This window comes from Geotrypetes seraphini, chromosome 3 (assembly GCF_902459505.1).
Source record: "Geotrypetes seraphini chromosome 3, aGeoSer1.1, whole genome shotgun sequence".
Lineage (NCBI taxonomy): Eukaryota > Metazoa > Chordata > Amphibia > Gymnophiona > Dermophiidae > Geotrypetes > Geotrypetes seraphini.
Window position 1 is genome coordinate 258,728,708 of NC_047086.1, and position 25,230 is coordinate 258,753,937.

General features: G+C 42.9%; 1 protein-coding gene across 16 annotated transcripts in view; it reads right to left on the reverse strand.

Moving 5' to 3' along the window:
* The window catches only part of MAP3K4 (mitogen-activated protein kinase kinase kinase 4), a 462,673-nt gene extending 441,294 nt beyond the window's left edge, over positions 1-21,379 (reverse strand). For 8 of the 16 annotated variants that reach the window (XM_033937732.1, XM_033937733.1, XM_033937731.1 and 5 more), the window contains exon 1: positions 20,689-20,980. The gene's annotated coding sequence lies outside the window, so the exon portion shown is untranslated. Of the gene's footprint in view, positions 1-20,688; positions 20,981-21,009 lie in introns of those variants that run through there. The other 8 variants (XM_033937735.1, XM_033937734.1, XM_033937737.1 and 5 more) reach the window with 2 other exon arrangements.
* Positions 21,380-25,230: the final 3,851 nt, after the last annotated feature.

A 25,230-nucleotide genomic window follows, 5' to 3' on the forward strand; every position in this document is an offset into this window, starting at 1 on the left:
GGAAAGAAGCCCTCCAGACCAGGAAACTGTCTTCAAGTGCGGTGAGGGTGGGGAAGGGACCTGGGAGGGCCCAGGTGTTTCCCCCAAAGTCGGAACTGAAACCTGCCGACACCCCTAAGCTCAACCGGAGCAGAAGCAGCAAGAGCAACAGCCTTCCATACAGGAGCCTCAGAGATCCAGGAACTATCGGAACAGCAACTATCCAACCTACTGGAGCATACTGGCTGGCATGAGGGACTCCATCCAAGATATACACCTGTGAATCAATTCTTTATCTCCACCTGCTGGTAGATGTGTGCTTTCCACTAGTCTCTGGATTCATCTGCTGACGGCGCTAACAAAAGAACATTGCTTGTTTAATGTGAGATATCCACGGATGCAATACAAAACATGAAAATTGATAGCAAGTGTCTTTACATCAAGTTGGCTCACCTTGGTTCCTGCATAGAAATATTCCATCTATAACCCCTGTGATTGCTAAAGTGGATTATATTCATCTTATGCCAAAGCTGATTGTTTTGCATCTAGCTTGCCTGACCTCATTCCAGAAAACCATAGGACCTCTATAGAAAGAAAAAGGATGTTTTAGTGAATAAGAGCTGCTCTTCAACCATAGCAAAAGATGTACCAACTTCAGATTGTTAGTTCTGTGTTATAACTCCTCTGTTATATAATTGGTGTGGAGGTAAGCCTCGAGGACGTACATAAGCAGATAGAGAGATTAAAAAGTGACAAATCTCCGGGCCCGGAAGGAATCCACCCTAGGGTTTTGAAGGAACTAAAGGAGGAAATAGCGGAACTACTACAGCAGGTTTGTAACCTATCCCTGAAAACAGGCGTGATCCCGGAGGACTGGAGGATAGCTAATGTTAAGCCCATCTTTAAAAAAGGATCGAGAGGTGACCCGGGGAAGCGCTGGTAAAAGAAAGCATTGATGAACATCTAGATAAAAACAAACTGATGAAAACAAGCCAGCACGGCTTCTGCAAGGGAAGATCGTGCCTAATGAACTTATTGCACTTCTTCGAAGGAATTAACAAACAAATGGACAAAGGGGACCCCATAGACATCATATACTTGGATTTCCAAAAGGCCTTTGACAAGGTACCCCATGAACGCCTACTACGGAAACTGAAGAACCATGGGGTGGAAGGAGACGTTCATAGATGGAAACAAAGAGTAGGAGTAAAGGGCCACTACTCTGACTGGAGGAGGGTCACGAGTGGCTTTATTTATAAACGATCTAGAAACAGGGACAAAGTGCAAAGTAATAAAATTCGCAGACGACACCAAACTATTTAGTGGACTAAGAGGACTGCGAGGAATTACAAAAGGACCTGAATAAGCTAGAAGAGTGGGCAATGATATGGCAGATGAAGTTTAATGAAGAGAAATGTAAAGTCTTGCATGTAGGGAACAGAAACTCTAAGTACAGCTATACGATGGGAGGGCTGGTAATGGGTGAAAGTACCCAAGAAAAGGACTTGGGGGTAATAGTGGACAACACAATGAAGCCATGGGCACAGTGCACAGCGGCCTCTAAGAAGGAAAACAGAATGCTAGGTATTTTCAAAAAAGGCATTAATTACAACAAAATCGAAAGGAGGTCCTACTGCTGTTGTATCGGACAATGGTGCGCCCGCATCTGGAGTACTGCGTCCAATATTGGTCGCCGTACCTTAAGAAGGATATGACGAGACTCGAGAGGGTTCAGATAAGAGTGACGTGATTGATAAGAGGTATGTAAAACTTTTTATATGCTGAAAGATTAGAGAAACTGGGGCTCTTTTCCCTGGAAAAGCGGAGACTTAGAGGTGACATGATAGAGACTTACAAGATCATGAAGGGCATAGAGAAAGTGGAGAGGGACCGATTCTTCAAACTTCCAGAAACTACAAGAATGAGAGGGCATATGGAAAAATTAAGAGGGGACAGATTCAGACCCAATGCTAGGAAGTTCTTCTTCACCCAAAGGGTGGTGGATGCCTGGAATGCGTGATAGGACAGGGTACGGTATTAGGGTTCAAGAAAGGACCTGATGGGCCGCTGCATGAGCGGACTGCTGGGCAGGATGGGCCCCTAGTCTGACCCAGAAATGGCAATGCTTATGTTCTTACCCGTAGTTAAATTGTGCACTGTTCCAACTGTTTTAATACTGGACTAAACAATCTGTGCATATTACAATTTGATAAGCTATATGTGTTTTGGTATTTGAAAATTATAAACATTTAAAGAAAAAGGAAAAAAGTGAGGCGTGTGTCTTACTATATAAGCATTATATCCATTCATGGTAAATTCAGTTATTCCATTTTTACCACCTTACTTTCCTCAAACACTATCATAAAGCTGGGGGAGATTAAGGTGAGGAAAAGGATCTCCTCAAGATAAGGCAGTGAATAAAAGTTCTGTAGTTTTACAATCGGGTTTTACCGTATTTTCTGCAGTATAAGACACCCCCTAGATTTAGAGGAGGAAAACAAGAATAAAAACATTCTGAACCAAATTGTGCACCCAGCCCCCTCACTCCCTGTACCCAGCCACTCTCACTCTCTGCCAGGCTCTGCACCCTGCCCCTCCCTTCCTTGCTAGGTTTTGCACCCTGTCCCACTGCCCTTTCACCTGCTCAACCTCCTTCACCTCCGATGGTCTAGTGGTAGGCTGGGACAGGAGGGATCCGTCCCAGTCGACTTAACAATTTTTTCCTTCTCCCATCCCTGGTAATTTTTTAATCCCCCCCCCAGTACCTTTTTAAAACACCCCACCACCACCACCATAGTACCTTTTTAAACGCCCCTTAAGCCTAGTGGTCCAGCAGTGTATCAGCCAGCAGGAGCGTGCTTTCTGCATTCCAACCTGGGCCCGCACCCTTTCTGAATGGCTGTTGTCAGTTCTTACAGGTGGAAAAAAAAGTGTGTCTTATAAAGCAAAAAAATACGGTAAATTGTTGTATTTTTATTATGTGGTTTTTAAGTATGTCATTTTGCATACATTGATAAAACATTTATTGCAGTATATAACCATAAATAATGCCATGGTGCAACCCCATCTGGAGTATTGCATTCAATTCTGGTCTCCTTATCTCAAGAAAGATATAGCAGCGCTAGAAAAGATTCAAAGAAGAGCAACCAAGATGATAAAGAGGATGGAACTCCTCTCATATGAGGAAAGACTAAAAAGGATAGGGCTCTTCAGCTTGGAAAAGAGACAGCTGATGGAGATATGATTGAAGTCTACAAAATCCTGAGTGGAGTAGAAAGGGTACAAGTGGATCGATTTTTCAGTCCTTCAAAAGTTACAAAGACATGGGGACACTCGAAATTACAGGAAGATACTTTTAAAACCAATAGGAGGAAATTTATTTTTCACTCAGAGGATAGTTAAGCTCTAGAACACATTGCCAGAGGTTGTAGTAAGAGCGTATAGCGTAGCTGGTTTTAAGAAAGGTTTGGACAATTTCCTGGAGGAAAAGTCCAAAGTCTGTTATTGAGAAAGACGTAGGGGCAGCCACTGCTTGCCCTGGATCGGTAGCATAGAATATTGCTACTTCTTGGTAGTACTGCCCGATTCAGGAAAAAAAAATTTCGATTCAGCCTAGTGAATCAATTTTTCCGATTAGATTTTCCTGCCCAATTGGGTATTTTTTTTTCAAACATCCTGGTGGGTTTATTTTATAGCCTCTTCACCCCCTTTGCCCTCTCCTACCCACACTGGCACTGTGGTGTAAACAAAATAAACAAACAAAAAAGACTTTTACTCTCTCTGTTAAATACTAGCTCATGTTCGCGGTCTAACACCAGCTCTGGCAGGATACATATTTCAAATCTGACATATTGTAATCACAAAATAAAAATAAAATTATTTTTTTCTACCTTTTGTTGTTTGGTCATTAATCAAATCATGTTGGTTCCTTCTCACTGTCAGGTTAACAACATACATCACAGATCACATCATCATACTCTACACCTAGCCCTTCCTCAGTCTCTATAGCAGGGTTCATATTCTCATAGCACTGCCGCTCCAACACCTCAATGGTCTTCTACATCATATTTTCACCCACTGCCCCATATCCCATTTCTGCAAGCTGATCATTGAGTTCTTGTAACCCAAATATATCCATATCATCTAAGTCATACTGACATGTGTTCTCTGCCATTTCCAAAATGTTGAAGTAGCCATATTCTGCAGGCTCTGGACTGGAGCAATGAATGTTACTTTCTGGATTGAGAATGCAATACTTCCTTAATTTTCCAAGCAATCACCTGGAGAGAAAATTGCAGGATTATATCTAGACTGGCTGGGACTTGAACACCCTTCTCCCATTCTTGCTTCCACGTGTCCACAAAAAGATAATAGTCATCAAGATCAATGTGCTGAGAATCTGGAATTTTCATGGCACTTATTAGGTTTTCCAGAATACCTCCGTGGGTCTCTTTTGTTCATTTGCTGAGGGTTTTGACTTCCTCATGTATTTAGCATAAGAAGAAAAATAAGCAAATTATTTCTCCTTTTACTAAACTGCGCTAGCAGTTTTTAGCGCCAGGAACCGTGCTGAATGCTCCACGCTGCTCCCAACGCTCAGAATTCCTATGAGTGTCGGGATCAGCGCAGGACATTCAGTGCTGCTCCCGGCGCTAAAAACCACTAGCGTGGTTTAGTAAAAGGAGGCAGCGCTGAACTGTCACTGTTGCTGAAATTCCGGCGGCATTTCATCCCGACGCATCCTGGGCTCTTAGCAGGACAGAGCACAGGAGTGATAATCTCCACCACATCCAGGCCACAGCAGGGGCCGAAGCGAGAGGCCACAGTGAAGGCAGAACAAACGGCTGCAGGGAGCGCATAGAAATCACCTGTTTCAGTTACTCCTGGCAGGTAAACGAGGGTCTGTTCCTGGTGTAGGCAGAGGCCTAACAAGCAGCAGGAGGGTATGTTTAGAAAAAATATAATCCAAAAACCAGTGCCAGAAGGAGAAAAGTTCCCTTGCAATCTGAAGGCACGGGGAGAAGGGTCAGTCACCGAATAGGGCAGGCAGATTTTTTTTTTTTTTTTTAACGAATCAATTCACCCAAAGTAAATCAGTGAATCTATTCGAATCAGAAATCGGGCCACACTACTGATTGGATTTTGGCCAGGTACTTGTGACCTACATTGGCCACCATGAGAATGGGCTACTGGCTTGATGGACCATTGGTCTGACCCAGTAAGACTCATGTTTTAATACAACGAAAAAGGTTAATATTTGAAATGGATTTTTTTAAATTAATGCTGTGGGCACCTTTTCCAAGTGCCTTTAAATTATGATGTGATAAGACTTCCAGTCCCTCTTATCTAGGTAAGCAAATAGCCCTTAGCATGATCCTCTTTACACAGTACAAATGAAGACCCAGAATTAACATATTGAACTTTTGTGCATGTTAATTTACCCCATTTACTAAGGAACAACAGATGTACTCATACCAAGTAAAATTAAGATGACTTGCACAACTGATGCCTAACAGCATGGCCTTTATTCAATATAGCTTGGTAGCATTTTAATAGACCTGAAAAGAACAGCAGGGCATATCTATTATTCACTATGCTCACTGAAGGTTATGGTGAAGTACAGACTGGCAAAAACCATATTGATGCCTTAACAAGAGATACAACTATCCAAAACCATCAATTATGAAAAATAAACAAGAACTGGAAGAAAAGAAGTTCAGGACGTCTGAATTGAGCAACAATGTCTCAGAAACCTATGCCATCACTTAGTACTACCATAATAAGCAGAACAAAACCTTCCAACACACAAGCAGCAGACACCAAAAAATTAAGTTCATGTGTGTGCAAGACTGAAGAACTCCTACTCTATTACATCAAACACTGTCAAACTAAATCTGAAAAACATGCACATTTTAGCATTCCCTATATGCCAACATATAAGGAAAACCAAACAAAAACTGCAGACAATGCAGAATTTATTGTACCAAAGTTAAAATGCAGTAATAAAAAACCTTGGTTGGTAAAAAGGTTTTTTATTACTGCATTTTAACTTTGGTACAATAAATTCTGCATTGTCTGCATCGTATACATTGTCTGCAGTTTTTGTTTGGTTTTCCTGTTTTGGTGGTTTTTCTGCAGATTCGGTTGGATTTCTTTTTTTGTTGCTCAACATATAACTATAAATCATTAAACATACACAAAGAGTTAATTACACATTAAGCCAATGTTTCTATTACTGGCACATGCGTCTTTTTAATGTTTTTAATATTAAAGTTTAGTATCTTTTTTCATGCTCGACTGCATATTCCAGAGAAGCCTGTTATTTTATATAATGAAATGAAGGAAAACTAAATCTTGACACAGAACAACCAAATCAATGAAAACAGAGATGCTTATAGCAACAACAGACAATTTAGCATAAGAATAGCCCTAACTTTGTCAAACCAATGGTCCATCAAGTACAGTAGCCCGTTCTCACAGTGGCTAATCCAGGTCCCTAGCACCTAGCCAAAACCCAAGGAGAAATAGGAATCTCCGTTGCACAAGGCCTGCAACATAGAAAACTGCAGAGCTGAAGCCATGGCCACAAGAAACCCCATGTTCAACAGCACAGCCCTTTAGAGTCCCAAAAGATAAGGATGAAATGAAGCCTTCGGTAAACTTAGAAGAAGTACGTGAAGATTGTACTCCAAACTGGGCTTTCTAGGAGGCGCATGAATATACCGCACTCTGTTTAGGAACTGAACTACATGAAGCTGAGAAGTAAGCGAAGAGCAATATACCTAGCCCTTGTAACAAGCCAAGAATGGCACCAGAAGCTTAAGGGAATTGAACGCTAAGCCCTCAGCAATACACTTGTGCCAAAAAGGAACTCTGGAGTGGTTCAAACGTTAAGAAGCACCCAAGAAAGGAAAAACCTCCAAAAGGAAGCAGAAGCCACAGGAGAAGACGTCCGTAGCAACTGGATAAGAGAAGAAACAACCTGCTTCGCATAACCCTTACACATCAGCCAAGATTTTTAAAAAAACTAGGTCGTAATACTAAAGTAGTACAAATATCCATGTTGATCGGACCCTAGGCGAGCAAAGCCGGAGATACCAGGAAACTTCTTAGTTCGGCTGTCAAAAGACTCATCAAATCCGCATAGTAAGGATGGCGCCGCCAATCCAGAGATTCTACAAATACTGTGCCCAGAAAGCGAGCTCGAGATGGCAAATCCAAGCCATAATCAGCCAGCGGAAAACACTTAAAAAGAGAAGGCAGAGGCGAGAAAGGAGCCATGCAGCTACCCCCTCTAACTCTCACTCCCTGGGCCCGCCGAAGAAGCTAGGAAGCTTAGAATTGAGAGACGAGACCATGAGGTCTAGATCAAGGAGATCTCACGTTCATAAAAGGAGCTAGAATGTCTGAGCCACAAATCTCAATATCCAGGATGCAGAAGATTACACTATTACTAACATGCACACTTTCCAGAGCGTACACAGCGCTGTACACTGTAACATACAAGAAATGGGCCATGCTCAGATTCCGCCGATAGAAAGTCTATCCAAACTCTTATCCTGATCCATAAAAGGATCTGCCAACAGAAGACGAAGATGAGAGTCCTCTCATTGAAGCAGACCAACTTCACCTGCCAACTGAGTACAACACCTACTGCCCAAGCTGTAGAGAAATACCCCCATCCTAATACTGACCAAAAGGACCCTCAGCGGCAATCTGGAAGAATGATCTGAAGCTCCAGAAAGGTAGCCTGACCCTGCTCAAGAGTAGAAGAATGAACAAGTACTGAGTCGCCTCTGAAGACCAGAATCCTGGAGCTGAGGATGGAAGCCACCGAGCCCCCCAACCTGACAGCCCGGGATGGTCGGTGGTCATGAGCTAGTCCAGCAAAGACCGAGGCATGCCTTGAAAAGAGAAATCGAGCTGAGCCACCGGGAACCACCGGAACAAAAGCGACTGCTGTAGCGTAAGAAGGGGAAAGCAAGCCAAAGTTCCCAGTGGAGTCAGCAATATGGATCCCAGAAACTGTACAGAATCCCATACTCTTGGTCATGGTAAGCGAAGAAGAATACCAATCTGAGACCGAGACCCCACGCCCCAGTCTCCGGAAAGAAACACATGTCTCTCCTATATGAATAAAAACATTACCCCGATATACCTATAAATAGTACAGGAGAAAAGAGAGCTGTGCAAATTCGAAGATGCACGTGTAAAGAACTGAGGAAAAGATACCACCCTTTTCGTGTCAGTCAAATGGCCCGACTGGAAGTCATCCGAATCAAGCAGGCAGTCAAGAAGAAATTAGATGAATTGCCTGGTAGCGCCAAAACGGTACCACCGCCCACATCACCTAAAACGTTCGTGAAGCCTTGGGTAGATGAAATGGCATGTGCCAAAACCGAAAGCGCTGCTCCAAGAGAGGCAGGCAAACCAAGTGCTGATTCGGAGTCCATAGAGAAAATGTAAATATACTCCCAGGTTGTCTGCAGAAATGTGTAACCCCGAGAAACTAATTCAACAGAATGGGATCCAGCCTGCCCAATGCCCCCGTCTCGGGCACCATGCAGTAAGTGGAACAACTTCCCTTAGTTCCCGAAGAACTACAAGAACTGTCCTGAGGACCAGTAACACTGAAAAGGGAAACACAAAACATAGAGACTCCAAGAACGAACTGGAAAACCTGAGGAGAATGCAAAGATGCAAGCATCCTGAAAAATCTTCACAGCCCTCTGACCTGACATTATAGTGTCTTCTCCCTCATGAGAAAGCCTGAAGAGTCATTGGAAGAAGTCAAGATCCCCTCAGAATGAAGTGCAGAAGGTCAGGGAATGGCAGGATGAGACTGTAGGATCTGCAAGAAGATTCTCCTAGGAAAAATCAAGTTTCACAATGTAAAGAGGAATATACTGGAACCATGAAAACAGTACTAGCCCCATGCAACATGAGCGAAATATGTATGTCCTTTAAAGTGAATACGTACTAGACTCAATCAAGATGCTGTATCTACCGCCCCGTGGAAAACAACAGCATCCTTACAGGTATCAGACAAAGCTCACATCGTTAATGAGAGCTTCAGGGATGAGGCTAACAGCCACATAGCGCGTGATCCTCCGCGGGTTTGATAGAATAGGTAACTGGCTCCTGGTAAAAGGAGCTGTACAGCCCTTCCTGTCTGGTCGGGGGGCCCGTCTAGCATGTGCCATGAGAAAATGGTGACAGGAGAAACCAGCGTGATAAGCATGAAAATCTGAAGTCCAGGCCCCCTCAGAAATAGAGAAAGAGAGTCCTGGTCGCAGGAAGATGTGCAGTGTTATTATGCCCATAGAGACAGCCCGAACTTGGAAACTGTTTGTACTACCTTTAGGCATATATATCCTGTGCCACTACTAGACACATGCAGCTCCGCACAGAGGCCCAAATAAGGACAGTTACCAACAGAAAGGCTCAATCTGCAGGGACCCCAAGAGAGACAATGAGATACCTGTGTGAAATACTATCTTACTGCTGATCTCACTGTGCCGTGAGTTGCCGTATGTCGCCCCAGTCCGGAGACAAACCGAGACTGGGTGACCTAGCACAGGTCAGAGTCTCTCTGGTAAACCCCTTGAGTGATAACCCCAGAGTCTGATTAAACAAGTAGCTTCCTTCAAGGGAGTACAGCAGGAACACAGACATAGACATATAAAGCTGCCCAAGCTTGTCCCAAAGCTGGTGAAACACATACAACTTGTCTGAACCGGAAAGGAGAGAAGCCCCGGCATACCCTGACCAAAGTCAGCTGGAAACAAACTACCGGAACGCTGCAGCTCTCCCGCCATCACCGGAAACCCATGCGCACGCCTGATTCTCGCTGACACGTGGCCGCTGCATCAACGCTCCTAGAAACATAGTCGGATTCGAGCCCCGCAAAATTTACCCTGCCGCGGCTTGCATAGAAAGAAAATCAGACTCGGGGAATAACCAGAAAAACGGCCCACAGCGCCGGAAAAAACATGTCCCATCTCATGCGCGCTGCTATAAACCAGCACCTGCACAATCAGCTGCACATGGCCGTGACAAACACTGATGAAAGAGAGCCTCAGAATAAACAGGACTACTGCTGCACTGAAACCCAACAATGAGAATAAGTACGAGCATGAAATCGCATCGCTACTGCCACGCTGTAACCAACAAGGAAACCAAGCGCGTGCATGCAAAGGGCGGGAAGTCCCGACTCCCTCCACAGATTTCTAGTCATAAAAACTTAGCCTCAATAAAATATCCATACCTTAAATGTATGATGACCGAACCCACAGTACTAAGACTCCCAAACAGAACCTGAAGTTCAAACAACCGTAAAAGCCAGACATACTTACAAGCTTGTTGTTAGGGCCGGTTGAAGCCAGAATGTAATAACTGTGGTCTCTTTTTTTTTTTTTTTTACAGAGAAGGGAAAGAAGAAAAAAATTGAAACCCAGTCAGACCCTCTAGCAATGGAGGGAGGGTGAGGCAGGGACAAGGGGGGGCCCAAGTGTAACCTCTAAAGCCGGCATCGTTCAGCCGGACACCCCTGTCTCACTGAAGAGAAAATCTCAACAGGAGAAATAGCATTGCCAGCTCACTGAGGAGAAACCTCAACAGGAGAAACAGAATGGCAGTCTCGCTGAAGAGAAACCTCAACAGGAGAAAATAAAGTTCCAGCCACAGCCAGAATTCAGGAGCTAGTTGAATAGCGACATTTTCCTGCTGGGAGATAGAGAATACTAGATAAACAGGAGGAGTGCCAGCCAATAGGACCACCTGTTAATCAGTTTCTCTATCTCCGCCTGCTGGTAGATGTGAGCTATCCCATTGGTCTCTGGATTCATCTGCTGCTGTTGCTAGGGAAATATAGATCCAGGGCAAGCAGTGGCTCCCCCCCCATGTCTTTCTCAATAACAGACTATGGACTTTTCCTCCAAGAAATTGTCCAAACCTTTCTTAAAACCAGCTACACCATCCGCTCTTACCACATCCTCTGGCAATGTATTCCAGAGCTTAACTATTCTCTGAATGAAAAAAAAAAATATTTCCTCCTATTGGTTTTAAAAGTATTTCCCTGTACCTTCATCGAGTGTCCCCTAGCCTTTATAATTTTTGACGGAGTGAAAAATCAATCCACTTGTACCTGTTCTATGCCACTCAGTATTTTATAGACTTCAATCATATCTCCCCTCAGCCATCTCTTTTCCAAGCTGAAGAACCATAACCTTAGTCTTTTCTCATACAAGAGGAGTTACATCCCCTTTATTATCTTGGTCACCCTTCTTTGAACCTTTTCTAGCGCCGCTATATCTTTCTTGAGATAAGGAGACCAGAATTGAACACAATACTCCAGATGAGGTCACACCATGGAGCGATACAGGTGCATTATAATATTCTTAGTCTTGTTAACAATCCCTTTATTTTATTTATTCCATTTGTACGTCACACATACATATACAAGCTCTAGGCGACATTACAGAGGAAGGAGTTAGAAGAGGGTAGGGAGGACTATGGAGTGCAGGAAGGAGTGGAGAGGAAAGAAGCATGTAGAATATTTCATATAAATTCCTAACTTTACAGATTGAAGCACCATCTACACCAATCTAATAGGCACAGAAAACCAAGATACCAAAAAACTATTCCAAATATTAAAATATCTAACAGACACCAAACCCTGTATGACCAGTAACAATACCCCACCCCCCTTAGCCACCCTCTTAGCAGATCACTTCAAGAACAAAATTACAAACGCCAGAGCCACCCTCAATTTTACCCCATCTCACCTAAACAAACTTACAATTCACCCCACAGAAAAAGAATCAACTGCAGCAGACAGAACATGGTCTCAATTCCCTAACATACAATGGTCCGAACTCAATAAACTCTACAAAAAAATACAGCAACGCCTCCTGTGACCTCAACCACTGCCCATCATATCTCCTTACTACCTCCAGTGCAAAATTCCGTACTCTACTTCTACAATGGATACAAACCATGCTCACAGACAGCATTTTCCCTACTGACTTCAGCAAAATCATCACCACCCTAATCCAAAAAGACCCAAAAGGACCAACAGAGCAACCTTCCAACTACAGACCTCAATACCGCTATATGTCAAACTTACAGAAGGTCTAGTAGACAAACTCCTCATCAACTATCTAGAAGACCATAACATACTCCACCCCATGCAATCTGGCTTCAGAACCAACTTCAGCACAGAGACATTACTAGGTTCCCTTATTGACACAGCCAGACAACACTGTAACACAGGAAAAAAGTGCTTCTCATACAACTAGACCTGACCGCAGCATTTGACCTAGTAGACCATAACATCCTCCTGCAAATCTTGGATGCAATAAGTATCTCAGATAAAGTATATTCTTGGTTTGAAGGCTTCCTAAAATCCAGAACATACAGAGTAAAATCAGACAAAGAAAAATCTGAACCTTGGTCAAACCCCTGCAGCGCACCATATGGATCCCCACTATCCCCTACTCTCTTCAACCTATACACTGCCTCTCGGAACATACCTGGATAATCTAGGCATAACCACCTATAGTTATGCGGATGACATTACCATTTTCATACTTTTTGATCAGCCAAAGACCACCATGACAAATATACTACACCGAACACTAGAAACAGTTACGACTTGGATGAAAGATCACAAACTGAAACTCAACCCAGACAAAACTAAATTCATCCTCCTCGAAAATAGCAAAGTCCCTACCATAACCAATATAGAACTCAACTCAAACTCAATCAACTATCCCATCCAAACCACCATAAAACTACTAGGAATGACAATAGACAGATGCTGTACCATGCAACTGCAAATAAATAAAACAATACAGAAATCCTTCGCAGTCATGAGAAACCTGAGACAAGTCCGGAAATTCTTTGAAAGAACACAATTCCAGTTTATAGTGCAATCTCTAATCCTAGGTCTGCTAGACTACTGCAACATCCTCTACCTCCCCTGACTTGCTACTATGACCAAACAACTACAAACAATCCAAAATACAGCTCTGAGACTCATCTACTCATTGAGGAAACATGACCATATCACAGAAGTATATATCAACTCACACTGGCTACCAATCCAAGAAAGAATACTATTTAAATTCTACTGCATGTTATTTAATACCCTAAATGGAGACAGCCCATCCTACCTGAACAATCGCCTCATCCAAGCCACCTCAACCAGACATAGAAAAACGCACTCCCCATTCACATACCTCCCGATCAAAGAAGTAAAACGGACAAAACTATACGATGGCCTCCTAGCCACTTAAGCCGCAAAACTAGATAACCAGATCTCCAACCTACTGATAACCACCCCAAACTACAAGATGTTCAGAAAAGAAATAAAAACTATACTCTTCAAGAAATTCCTGAAACAGTCCTAACATCACTTACACCGTCCTTCCTCCCACCACACTGAAACTACCTGACCTCTGTACAACCCGAGAAATGACAAATGATCTTCCTTTGTTACCCTCCATTCATAAAACTTTACCTACTCTTTACCACTCTAGAAATGACAAATGATCTACTCTTTACCACTCTAGAAATGACAAATGATCTACTCTTTACCACTCTAGAAATGACAAATGTTCTTCCATTGAAACCCCCCGTTCATAAATCTTTTGTAATCCGCCTTGAACCGCAAGGTAATGGCGGAATAGAAATCTCTAATGTAATGTAATGTAATCTATGTAAATGATATCTAAATGAATTAAAGGAATATGTAAAAAAGAATAGAAGGGAGGAATCATTAAATAATAGAAATCAGTTAATAAAATAAAAACAATAGGGGTAAAAACAATGGAATAACATTTAAAATAATTCATAAACTGGGGGAAAAGAGAAAATTAAATAAGTCTGACAGAAGTCCAGTTTCCTGAAGCAGCTCTGTTGGCCTCGGGGAGGGGGGGGATAGAATGAATCAAGTGAGTTTCCCTTACTTCCTGTGGGGAAACTTGCTTTGATATGAGCACTTTGGTTTATGAGTATGCTTCTGGAATGAATTATGCTCATAAACCAGAGTTCCACTGTAGTTTCTTAATTTACCTTTACAAGTTTGGGAGGATGTTTAGTTGACATTTAAAAAGTGTGCCACATGTTTGTTTTCCTGCCACATGTTAAATACCTGGTTTAGTTATTTAGTTTCCTAGCAGCAGCACTAGCGGTCTGAATGATGTGGACTAGATCAGTGGTTCCCAACTCTGTCGTGGAGGATCACCAGGCCAATCGGGTTTTCAGGCTAGCCCTAATGGACATGCATGAGAGAGATTTGCATATAATGGAAGTGAGAGGCATGCAAATCTGCTCCATGCATATTCATTAGGGCTAGCCTGAAAACCCGATTGGCCTGTTGGTCCTCCACGACAGGGTTGGGAACCACTGGATTAGATCACAGATATATAATTTTTCCTTGTACTTTATTTTTGATGAGAATTATGGTATTGTTGAGATGGATATTCCTTATGTTTGTTATTTAAGTTGTAACAAATGAATAAAAGAATAAAAAAAAAGAACCATTGACACCTAATTAAAATTGCATTTAGGATGAAACTCAAGGGCTGTGTTGGATCCTTCCCAGCACTTTGCCAAGATTCATAGTTAACCTCAAGTACTGGGATTTTAGAAGTCATTTAGTGGCATTCTAAGGCTGGTCAGGAGCCTTTGGTCTAACTGCACCAACACTCCCAATCAGATTAATATCCCAGATGACTTTGCTAACACACCGGTTAGGCCAACAGAAAATGCTGATAGCTAGCATTCAGCAAAGTAAGGCTGACCTCTCTCTCCCTTCCTTGTGCCCCATGTCATATCTCTCTATCCCCCCGTGCCACAAACTTTCCTTCCTCTCACTTCTCTCCTCCAAGCTACCTACCTATCTTCCTCTTACCCCTTCTACTCTAAGGTTTGCTTCTTCGGGTTGTGGTATTGGCAGCGACTCTCAAAAGCTGCCTGCTGCTATCCCAGAAGCCTCTCTTCTGCCGCGGATAGACTTCCGGGTTAGTGGCAGGCATGTGGGAACTGCTACCAACACCAAGACTCGAAGATGCCGACATGGTCAAGATTCTACTCAACTGTGTAATTCTGCATTATGCACTCTTAACAGAATTATGCCAGGAGTAAGGGAATATGTAAGTACACATTAAATATTGACAACAGGTCTGCAAGCAAAATCTATGTTAATATAATTGGAGAAGAAATCAGGTACAGCCACAACTACAAGCCATCACCCAAACAGGGATATGGCATAGTGGTGCTTAAGGTCACTAGCATTCTCCCTTGTATGAGCTATGGATACAAGGACAGGATGCACAGAATTAGCTGGGCAAAATAAATGAAATAAATAATTATTATAGTCCTTACTGCAGTGTTTCTCAACCCAGTCCTTGAGGCACCTGGATATCGACAATAAAAAGCACAAGATAGATCTGAATGCCAAGGAGAAAGTGCGTGGAAATCTTTTATGCATATTCATTGTGGATATTCTAAAAAGAACACAAGAATTGCTGTTGCTGGGTCAGACCAATGGTCCATCTTGCCCAGCAGTCCGCTCACACGGCAGCCCCAAGGTCAAGACCAGTGCTCCAAATGAGTCCAGTCTCACCAGTTTAACATGAGCTTGTCCAACTTTGTCTTGAAACCCTGGAGGTTGTTTTCCCCTATAACAGACTGCGGAAAAGCGTTCCAGTTTTCTACCACTCTCTGGGTGAAGAATTTCCTTATGTTTATATGGAATCTATCCCCTTTCAACTTTAGAGAGTGTCCTCTGGTTCTCCCTACCTTGGAGAGGGTGAACAGTCTGTCTTTCTCTACTAAGTCTATTCCCTTCATTATCTTGAATGTTTCGATCATGTCCCCTCTGGAGAAGAGGCCCAGTTTCTCTAATCTCTCGCTGTACGGCAACTCCACCATCCCCTTAACCATTTTAATCACCCTTCTCTGGACCCTTTCGAGTAGTACCGTGTCCTTCTTCATGTACAGTGGCCAATGCTGGACGCAGTACTCTAGGAGAGAGCGCACCATGGCCCGGTACAACACCATAACCTTCTCGGATCTGTTCGTGATCCCCTTCTTGATCATTCCTAGCATTCTGTTCGCCTTTTTGCTGCCATAGCACATTGTGCAGATGGCTTCATGGACTTGTCGATCAGAACTACCAAGTCCCTTTCCTGGGAGGTCTCTCCAAGTACTGCGCCGGACATCCTGTATTTGTGCATGGGATTTTTGTTCCCGACATACATCACTTTGCATTTATCCACATTGAACCTCTTTTGCCATGTTGATGCCCATTTCTCGAGCTTGATTATGTCATGTTGCAGATCTTCGCAATCCCCCTGTCTTCACTACTCTATATAACTTCGTTATCATCTGCAAATTTAATCACCTCGCTCATTGTACCAATGTCCAGATCGTTTATAAAGATGTTAAAGAGCACAAGTCCAAGCACTGAGCCCTGCGGCACCCTGCTGGTGACACTCTTCCAGTCTGCGAATTGTCCATTTACCACCACTCTGTTTCCTATGTTTCAGCCAGTTTTTAATCCACATGAGTATTTCACCCACGATTCCATGGCATGCAATTTTCCGAAGTAGTCGTTATCTGGAACTTTGTCAAATGCCTTCTGAAAATCCAGATATACAATGTCAACCGGGTCGCCCTTGTCTAGCCGCCTGTTTACTCCCTCGAAGAAGTGCAGCAAGTTTGTCTGGCAAGATCTGCCTTTACTGAAACCGTGCTGGCTGGTCCTCATCAGATCGTGTCCATCAAGGTGATCAATAATGCGGTCCTTTATCAGCGCCTCTACCATCTTTCCTGGTACTGAGGTCAGACTCACCAGTCTATAGTTTCCCGGGTCTCCCCTCGAACCTTTTTTGAAGATCGGCGTAACATTCACAACTTTCCAGTCTTCCGGAATCTTTCCCGATTTGATCGACAGATTGGTTATTAGCTGAAGCAGTTCAGCTATAGTCCCTTTCAATTCCTTGATGACCCTCGGATGGATGCCATCCGGTCCTGGGGATTTGTCGCTATTAGGCCTATCAATCTGCTTGCATACCTTTTCTAAACTGACCGTCAACCCTGTCAGTTTCCCATCTTCGTTTCCAGCATATAGCCTGATGGGTTCCGGGTATGCTGTGTATATCCTCTTCGGTAAATACAGATGCAAAAAAAATGTTTTCAGTTTGTCGGCAATTTTTGACCTCTTTTAGCACTCCCTTTATTCCATGGTCATTCAACGGCCCCACCACTTCCCTCACGGGTCGTTTCCCCTTAATATATCTAAAGAACGGCTAAAAACCAGAATGGCTGGGTGTGCCTTGAGGACTAGATTGAGAAACACCAATTTATTGGATAAACATCAAACTACAAGGTCTGTAGTAATCTGAGGTCTTTGTCTATGTCATAAAACATACAGGGACATACTTAAAGATCTCAATATGTATATTTTGGAGGAAAGACGGGAGAGGGGAGTTATGAGAGAGACATTTAAATATCTCTGTGGCATAAATACATATAAGGCAAGCCTCTTTCAATTCAAAGAAAACTCTAAAGTGAGAGGGCAAAGAATGAGGTTAATAGGTGACAGGCTGGGTCTAAGGAATCTAAGAAGTATGTGTCCTCACAGCAGCAGCAGCGGGAGGTAATTAAATCCGGGGGGGGGGGGGCAGAAGAGGACAGAGGCTTGAAGGCAGTGAGGAGAATAGGAGGGAGGGAGGGACAATTGGGCCTGAGGAAGGAAAGAAAGAAATCTCCAGACAACCGGAGGAGGAGGAGGGGAGGAAGAGGACAAAGGCTGGAAGACATTGAGGGGGACACAGTTAGGAGGGACAATTGTTGGGCCTGAGGAAGGAAGAAAGAAACACCAGACAATAAAGGTAAGAAAAATGATTTTATTTTCAATTTATTGATCAAAATGTATCAGTTTTGAGAATTTATATCTGCTGTCTATATTTTGCACTATATTTGTATATTTTTCTTTAGTTGTTACTGATGCGACATTGCATATTTTAAAAAGTCATCTGCCTTGACGTCTGGCCCTGTCCTAGCCCGCCCTATGCCAGCCTACCACTAGACTACCAGAAGGGGGACAGGGTACAGAGCCTGGCAAGGAGTGTGGGGTTGAGTGCAGAACCTGGCAGAGAGAATTTGGTTCAGAATGTTTTTTTCTTGTTTTCCTCCTCTAAATCTAGGGTGCGTCTTATGGAGCGAAAAATACAGTAAACAAACAAGGAGACATGCAACACTAACCAGCAGGATTTTGTCAGGCACTGGAGAAATAGTCAAGACCTAAATCATTTCAACTGGGGCCATCTACTGGGTTAAGAAATAATGCGTGCAGATTCAGGGAGCATGCACCAATAGCACATCTACACACAGAGGAAATAATAAACTAAGAATGTAATAAAACAACATATTATAGAAACTGTATATCTAACTAGATTATACAGCCCGCAGTGGAATTATCTATACCCCTGTGTTGGCATGATTCAGAACAGATGGGCTGGTGTTTTAGATTCCCTAGGTGTTGCTATGAATAATTCCCACCCCCATCTGAAAGTTTCACAAAATGTACAAAAGGAATGTATGACTTACCCTTGGCATAACTGTAAAACATTTATACCCTGCATGTCCCTTTACAAGGTCAGACATCGGAATACCATGATCACAAAACTTGTGCTGCACACCATGGAAACCCAGGGCATGACAGAGCACTACCTCTCCCTTCAATCTCTGCATTATAAATATTATCATTAAAGACTCCATGCCATTTAGAGCAGACAGCTTTTTGGGCAACTCCCCAACTCATTCGCACATTTCATTTCCATATGCTGTGAATAGTTTCCACAGGCATCTGCCCACACCCAGGTAAGACATGCATCTGCTGTCCTAGCAAGCCCAGTTCCAAAGGTCAGAAACAGTCCAAAAACAGGAAGCATATATGCACTCTCCCTTTATGGAAAGGCCATCTTTGGGAATACAGTATAAAACTCAAAATACCAGACTGTGAAGACTGAGAAAGATTCTTCTTGCAACACAATCCAAGCCATTTAAGTTGGTCTGCCTTTTGAGATGTCTTGGGCATCCTAGACTAGGTAACTGTCTGCCCGTACTACTTTACAATGGACAGTATAAAACAATGGATAGTATTTTATGGAACACTCCAAAAAAGAGCATTCCACAAGTTAAAAGACAAGAGAGCTGCACTGACAGAGGCAATGCTAAAAAAAATTTAAATCTTTGCAATAGTTAAACTGCTAGAAAAAAAAATTAACTAGTAGCTTTTTGATCTGTATTTAATTCCCAAGACAGAACATTTAACTGCTCCTACCATTGAAATTTCTTATCAGCTGAGGCACTACAGCTTATGAAGTCTCCAGATACTGGACAGAGATTTTAAAAAGTTAATTTAGAATGCATGCCCAACTAGAAAGTGAATTCAGAAAGGAGATAAAATGAAGAATGAGGTCAAAATAAAAGCCTTTCAATAGATTAATAAGCAAACTAAATAGCAAGCTTCTGTTTTTTGTAAACATTACTCTGCAATTTAGTAGAATCTACATTCACATCTTTCTTTTCACAGTAAAGTGGATTTGAACCATAAAACATCAGACACTCTACGAATTCTAAGCAGGCTATATCTAAAAAGCAACACTATTTTAGTACACCTGAACTCTTCTGCAGAAGCTCCTTCTACTTTCGTTATGCAAATCTGTTCTTCGCATCAGAGAATTAGTGACGAGGCAGGCCGCCTCTCTTACACTCCTCATCATTTACAGATCTGTTTTTCTATTGCACATCATCAAAACGATGCCAGATTTTCAAAGCATGCAGGACTACTGCATCCGCACTAGGAGAATCAATGATGAAGATATTGCTCCAAGGGTAACTCTCTGCTCCCCCTCCCAACTTTACTTAATCCCAGCATAATCTCCTTAGCAAAAAGCCCCTAAATCAAGAGCGAGTTCGCAGCAACCTTCCTGGAAATGAGACAGTATTTTTCGGTCCTCACCAAGTCATAAAAAATGACAGCAGGTAATCAAACACCTCTCCCTCCTCATTCTTTCGCTCTCTATTTTTTTTTCCATCTTCCAAGGCTTATTTAAGAATATTTCTCCTACAATTGCAATTCCCCTCCCACACCCAATGCATGACCGCCTCCCGTTGTGGTGGTCTGAGGCGCTGCCTCTCTCCCCCTCCCCTTTTCTGCATCAAATTGCTATTTCACAACAATTGCCAGACGCACCCAAAAGTTTCAATAAGCCTAAACCACAGGAGAAAAAGGAGAGTCCATCGAACAGCTGGGCAAAGGCGGCGACTCTAAGCGCTGCCATAATCTGCAGAGCAGCGAAGCGAGAAAGGAGTTCAGCTTTCTGCAGCCCCACAGCGCAGTAAACCCAGCTTGATCCCTTCGGTGCACACACCTCCCTTTTGGCATATGGTGATACGAGATTTGTGTTTGTTTTTGCAGCACGAAATCCGCCCTCCCCTCTCCAAGCGTAAAGCCTTCTTAAAGCTCGTACATATTATGAACGCATCACATCCAGCTCGAATGCAAATGGAAGTTTGGTTGCAAAATCCACGAACAACTGCATAACTTGAGACTTTACAAAGTAATTTAATATAAACACTTGAACAACAACAACAAAAAAGACATGCATAAAATGAACCCTCGCGAAATACCTCAGCACAAGGAGCCGCAGTTCGGCCGCAGCGCATTGCTCTCCAGCGCTCACCGGCCTCCTTTCCTACTGCAAGGCGCGTCGCAGTATCCCAGAAACTTTCTTCTTCCTCCGCCCTCCACGAGCTCCCAGGTCAGCGGCTCGGCTCATTTATTTGCCAAGGGAAGGGTGCCGGTGGAAGCAACTAGAGTGCGCATGTGCGCCCATTGCGACTCATTAAGAAACACTATCATGGGTAATGCAGGCGTTTTACTCCCTCGACGCGCAAACGAGAACGCGCGGAGCAGCACCGATTCCAAACCCTGTCCTTTCTTCCTCTTACCTACTGCAGCACCGCTCCAGTGGCTCTTCGATGGAAGGAGGACGTTGACTGCAAGTACCACCACCTTCTCATCCGTGCAACACAAAGCAGTCAACCACCAGTAACTCAGAAAACATCCAATAGGTTTCAGATAGTACGGGATCCTGACAGCTTCGCCTTCCTTCTAACACTCGCCAGAGAAGAAAACAGAAAGGTTGGTATGCCTATGCGTTGGACCGTTGCAGAGCAAAACAAACAAAAAAGTTCACAAGTCTCCGAGCCGCAAAGCGGCCATGTTGGAAACGGGAGGGACGGCACTATGGGGGCCCGTGAGGTCTAAGAGAGTATTCGCAGCTTTTCGCGAAGACAAGAGGGGGTGGAGAAGAGAATGGTACATTCAGAGTAGCTTGTGAGTCACTCGGCGCATCTCACGCTCCAGTGACGTAAGACAGTCTACGCAGCTGTAAGGAGGTACTCCAAAGTACTGTCGCTCTGAATTTTTAATTTGATTTCTAACTTGCAAGTCCCCTTTCTCTGTGTATACTCTTTCTTCCACACAGATCTGGAGTAAGCTATTCTAGAGTTCATCGGCAAAATCTGACAACAGATCCCACAAAAGGAAGGAGAATGTCATAGATTGTAGAGGCAGAAGAGGTGCAAAGGAAAAAGAGTCACTGGGGTAATAGCCCTATTTCTGTTTCTCCAATCCAGGCTACTAATTTTGCAGTTCTGCTTTTCATCTCCCTCCGAATCGCAATCACCACCACTACTTCCCATCACAATCTCTACTGCCATTACCCCAGGCTATAAGTTCCACATCATGCTCCCTTCTCTATAATTGCAGTCAGTGCTGCTAGCCTGGGCCCAGAAACAACGGCTCCTACTCCCTCCCTTGTGGCCACAATCACTGCTGCAAACCTCACCAGAAGTAAGGGACCTTGGTCCATTTTCTGTAAATGCAAAGCAGGAGAAGGCCTGAGAGCACCTTCCCATCCCCAGATTCTCACTTTTCTGCCCACTCATTGGATAAATAAAATAAAAGGGAGAGACAGGTAGGCTTTCAATGGAAGTAAAACCTGGATGTTTCAATTTTGTCTTTTTTTTTTCTGGTGACATATGGAGGCACAGGAATGAAGAATACAAGGTGGCAGATGAGACATGAAATGAGCCAAGGGGCATGAGAGAGAAGGAATAAAACTGATGCAGTGGCTTTGTTACAAGAGAGGCTTTCAGGTTTAAGATTATTTGGATGGGAGTATGTGGTCTTTTTGACTGGGTAAAGACATTGGGATGATGGAAGTAGAGTCGATCTGAAATTAGGGATTGTATGGTAGTAAGGGCAAGGCATCTGAGTGGGGGTGGGGATGTGTAAGGGTGGGCTAGATCTCCTTGGATATTTGAAACAAGGCACAGAAAAATGGAGTGTTCAGCACACAATGCAACACCACAGAAAGAGAAATAGAGTTGTTTGTTCCCCTGTACTGTGGAAAATATGCAAATTTCAAAAACTGGCATATTTCAAACAGTATATTACAAATTAAATATAAATGGAAAATAAGGTAACATAGTAATAACAATATATGATGGCAGAGGAAGACCTGTACAGTCCATCCAGTCTGCCCAACAAGGTAAACTCAATGTATGATGTGATACTATATATTGTAGCAGGGAATAGTGTGCCAATACGCTATCCTGACCCACACAAACCGACTGGCTGAGCGGTTCACTGGAGTGGCTAAGCAAGCCTCACCCACAATAATACACTGCAGTCTCTGGTTTCAAAACAAAAAGGTTTTCTTTTATTTTTCTTCTGACTCTTGCATTCAAGGTAAATCAAATGGCATAAATAAACAATGTTCCATATCATATTGTAGAAAGCAACTCATAAGACAAATGATGCCACAGGGGCAGCAATGAAAATGAAATGAAAATGATGCCACAGGGGCAGCAATTTAGGTGGCAGCATTTTCATCTGGACCTCCACATCATATTTCTTGAGAAAGATACCTGATGCCGCATACCAAGAGAAAGGGTGCTATTCGCCCTGACTCCTCCATGGCGAAGACATCCACCCCGAATCAGCGTTCGATTTGGGAGTTCGCTCCTGCCACCAATGAGTCCCAAGCTGCGGGAGGGCCTGAACTATCTCCGGGGAGAGGAGCAGCTGGCAATTTTGGGATGGAGGTTTCTCTCTTCCCTCCAGAGACTGTTCCACACTACACTCTCCTCTGTTAGTGGCAGTGTCCGGGAGACTCCTGTCTGGAGGAAGCATCAGGGGTAACCCCGTTTGAAGGGGCAGTGACCGCGAGAGCTTAGATTGAGCAGGGAGCTCTGGGAACTGGCAGGACAGCCGGCTCAGGAAGTGGAAGACTTGCAGTGGTGACTCTTGAGAACATATGGGACGCTCTCGAGAGATTGAACCTAATGGTTGCTGGTTCCTCTCAGGAACTGGCCAATCTTGTAAGTACTATTGATAATATGGGGAAATCATTGGCCAACACTAAAGAAGATTTTACTTTGGAAATTAAAAAAAAGTTAACAAAATTCAAGATTTACAACAACTAACTAATGAGATGTTAAAAGACAAATGTTTCCTAAACAGAAAAATTGAACAATTAGAAAACTATAATAGGTTTAACCTACATTTATTGAATTTTCCTAAATCTCTTGGAGTAACGCCATTGGATATGCTTAAAAAGTATTTGGTTGAAATTTTCATCTGAAATTATTCCCCCTTTAAATCATATATACTACTTGCCAACCAAGAAGCAACCAGGCACCACTTCAGAAGAAGTATTACACATGTCGGAGCTTCTAAATGTCGCTGATTTGCTGGAATCCATGTTGTCATCAGATACTGAAAGAACTACATTACTAATCTCTCTTTTGTTTGAGCAAGATCTTAATGCTATACTTAGATTATATTTCCGCAACTCCCAGTCATTGTTTTATGGGAAAAAAGTTTGGATTTTCCCCGATGTAACTAGGAGTAAGTACACAAGAGAGGAGAAAATTATTCCTGGCAATGAGACCCGAGACATTATCTTTGGGTGCAACATTTTTACTGGCATATCATGTATATGTTTGATTAAAAGTCAGGTAGTGAAATATGTTTTCTTTATGCTGAAACAACTTCAAGCCTTCCTGGATATGAGGAAGCTGGCAACCGGAAAAGTTTAATAAGATCTTAAGTCCAGGATAATGGACCCTTGACCACAAAGCTTATTCTTTATGTATAAAATATTTTTCTCTTTTTTTCCTTTTGTAAGTTGTTCTTCACTTTTGGCACTCCTTCCCTCTTTATTGTGGTCTAAGAAAAATTAAGGGCCTGTTTTACAAAGATGCACTAGCAGCTGCTGCACAGCAACAGTCCCGAAGCCCTTTAAATCTCTATGGGCTTTGGGACCGTTACCGCGCTGCAGGCGCTAGCGCGGCTTTGTAAAACAGACCCTAAGTTAAGTATGCCTCATTGACTAAGTGTTTATACTTTATATTTTGATTTACCATCTGTTTGCCTTAAACAAGAGTAATCTTGTAAAATTATGTTAAAACTTAAGAAATTTTTTTTTTTTTTTTTTAAAGATGCCACAGAATGCTGTTTCAGGAAGACCAAAACGTTTGCAGGGTGCTTCTCATACACGGTGCTGAGCACCTGCAATTGCATCAGCTGTTCAATTAGCACACTGATGCCATGTGTTGAAGTCAACAAATTCCACTGTAGCTTTTGTAACTCTGGTACAGTTAAATGCTTTAACAGTTCTGGATGTTACTAGCTTCTTTAGGTTTCCCTCTTAAAGGGTTGCACAGCTCAAATATTGGTTTTCTTAGGAAGGCTTAGTTACGAGGACAGGGAAATGCTCTGCTCCCTTCTTCACAGAAGTGCAGAGGAAAACTTTAGAATTCAGCTTTTATTGCACAGCAGACCTTATTCAAATGAATATGTCTCTTCCCAGATCATATCTTACTCAGAATATGCAGCATTATTCACACTCTCAAGCTCTATAAACTCTGGAGACATTTCTATATCATTGCATACATTTTCTTCCTAGACAAGCAATCACAATAGCCGTGGAGGGGCATAATCAAAAAAAGCGTCTAAGTCCCTAAACGTTCAACCCAGAAGCAGGGAAAGTGTCCATAACCAAAACAAACGTCCATGTTTTGATTATGGCCTTCCTCTGCCTAAACGCCCAATCTCTACTACGTCTAAAAGTACCCCCACAGCACGTCTACACTTTTTAG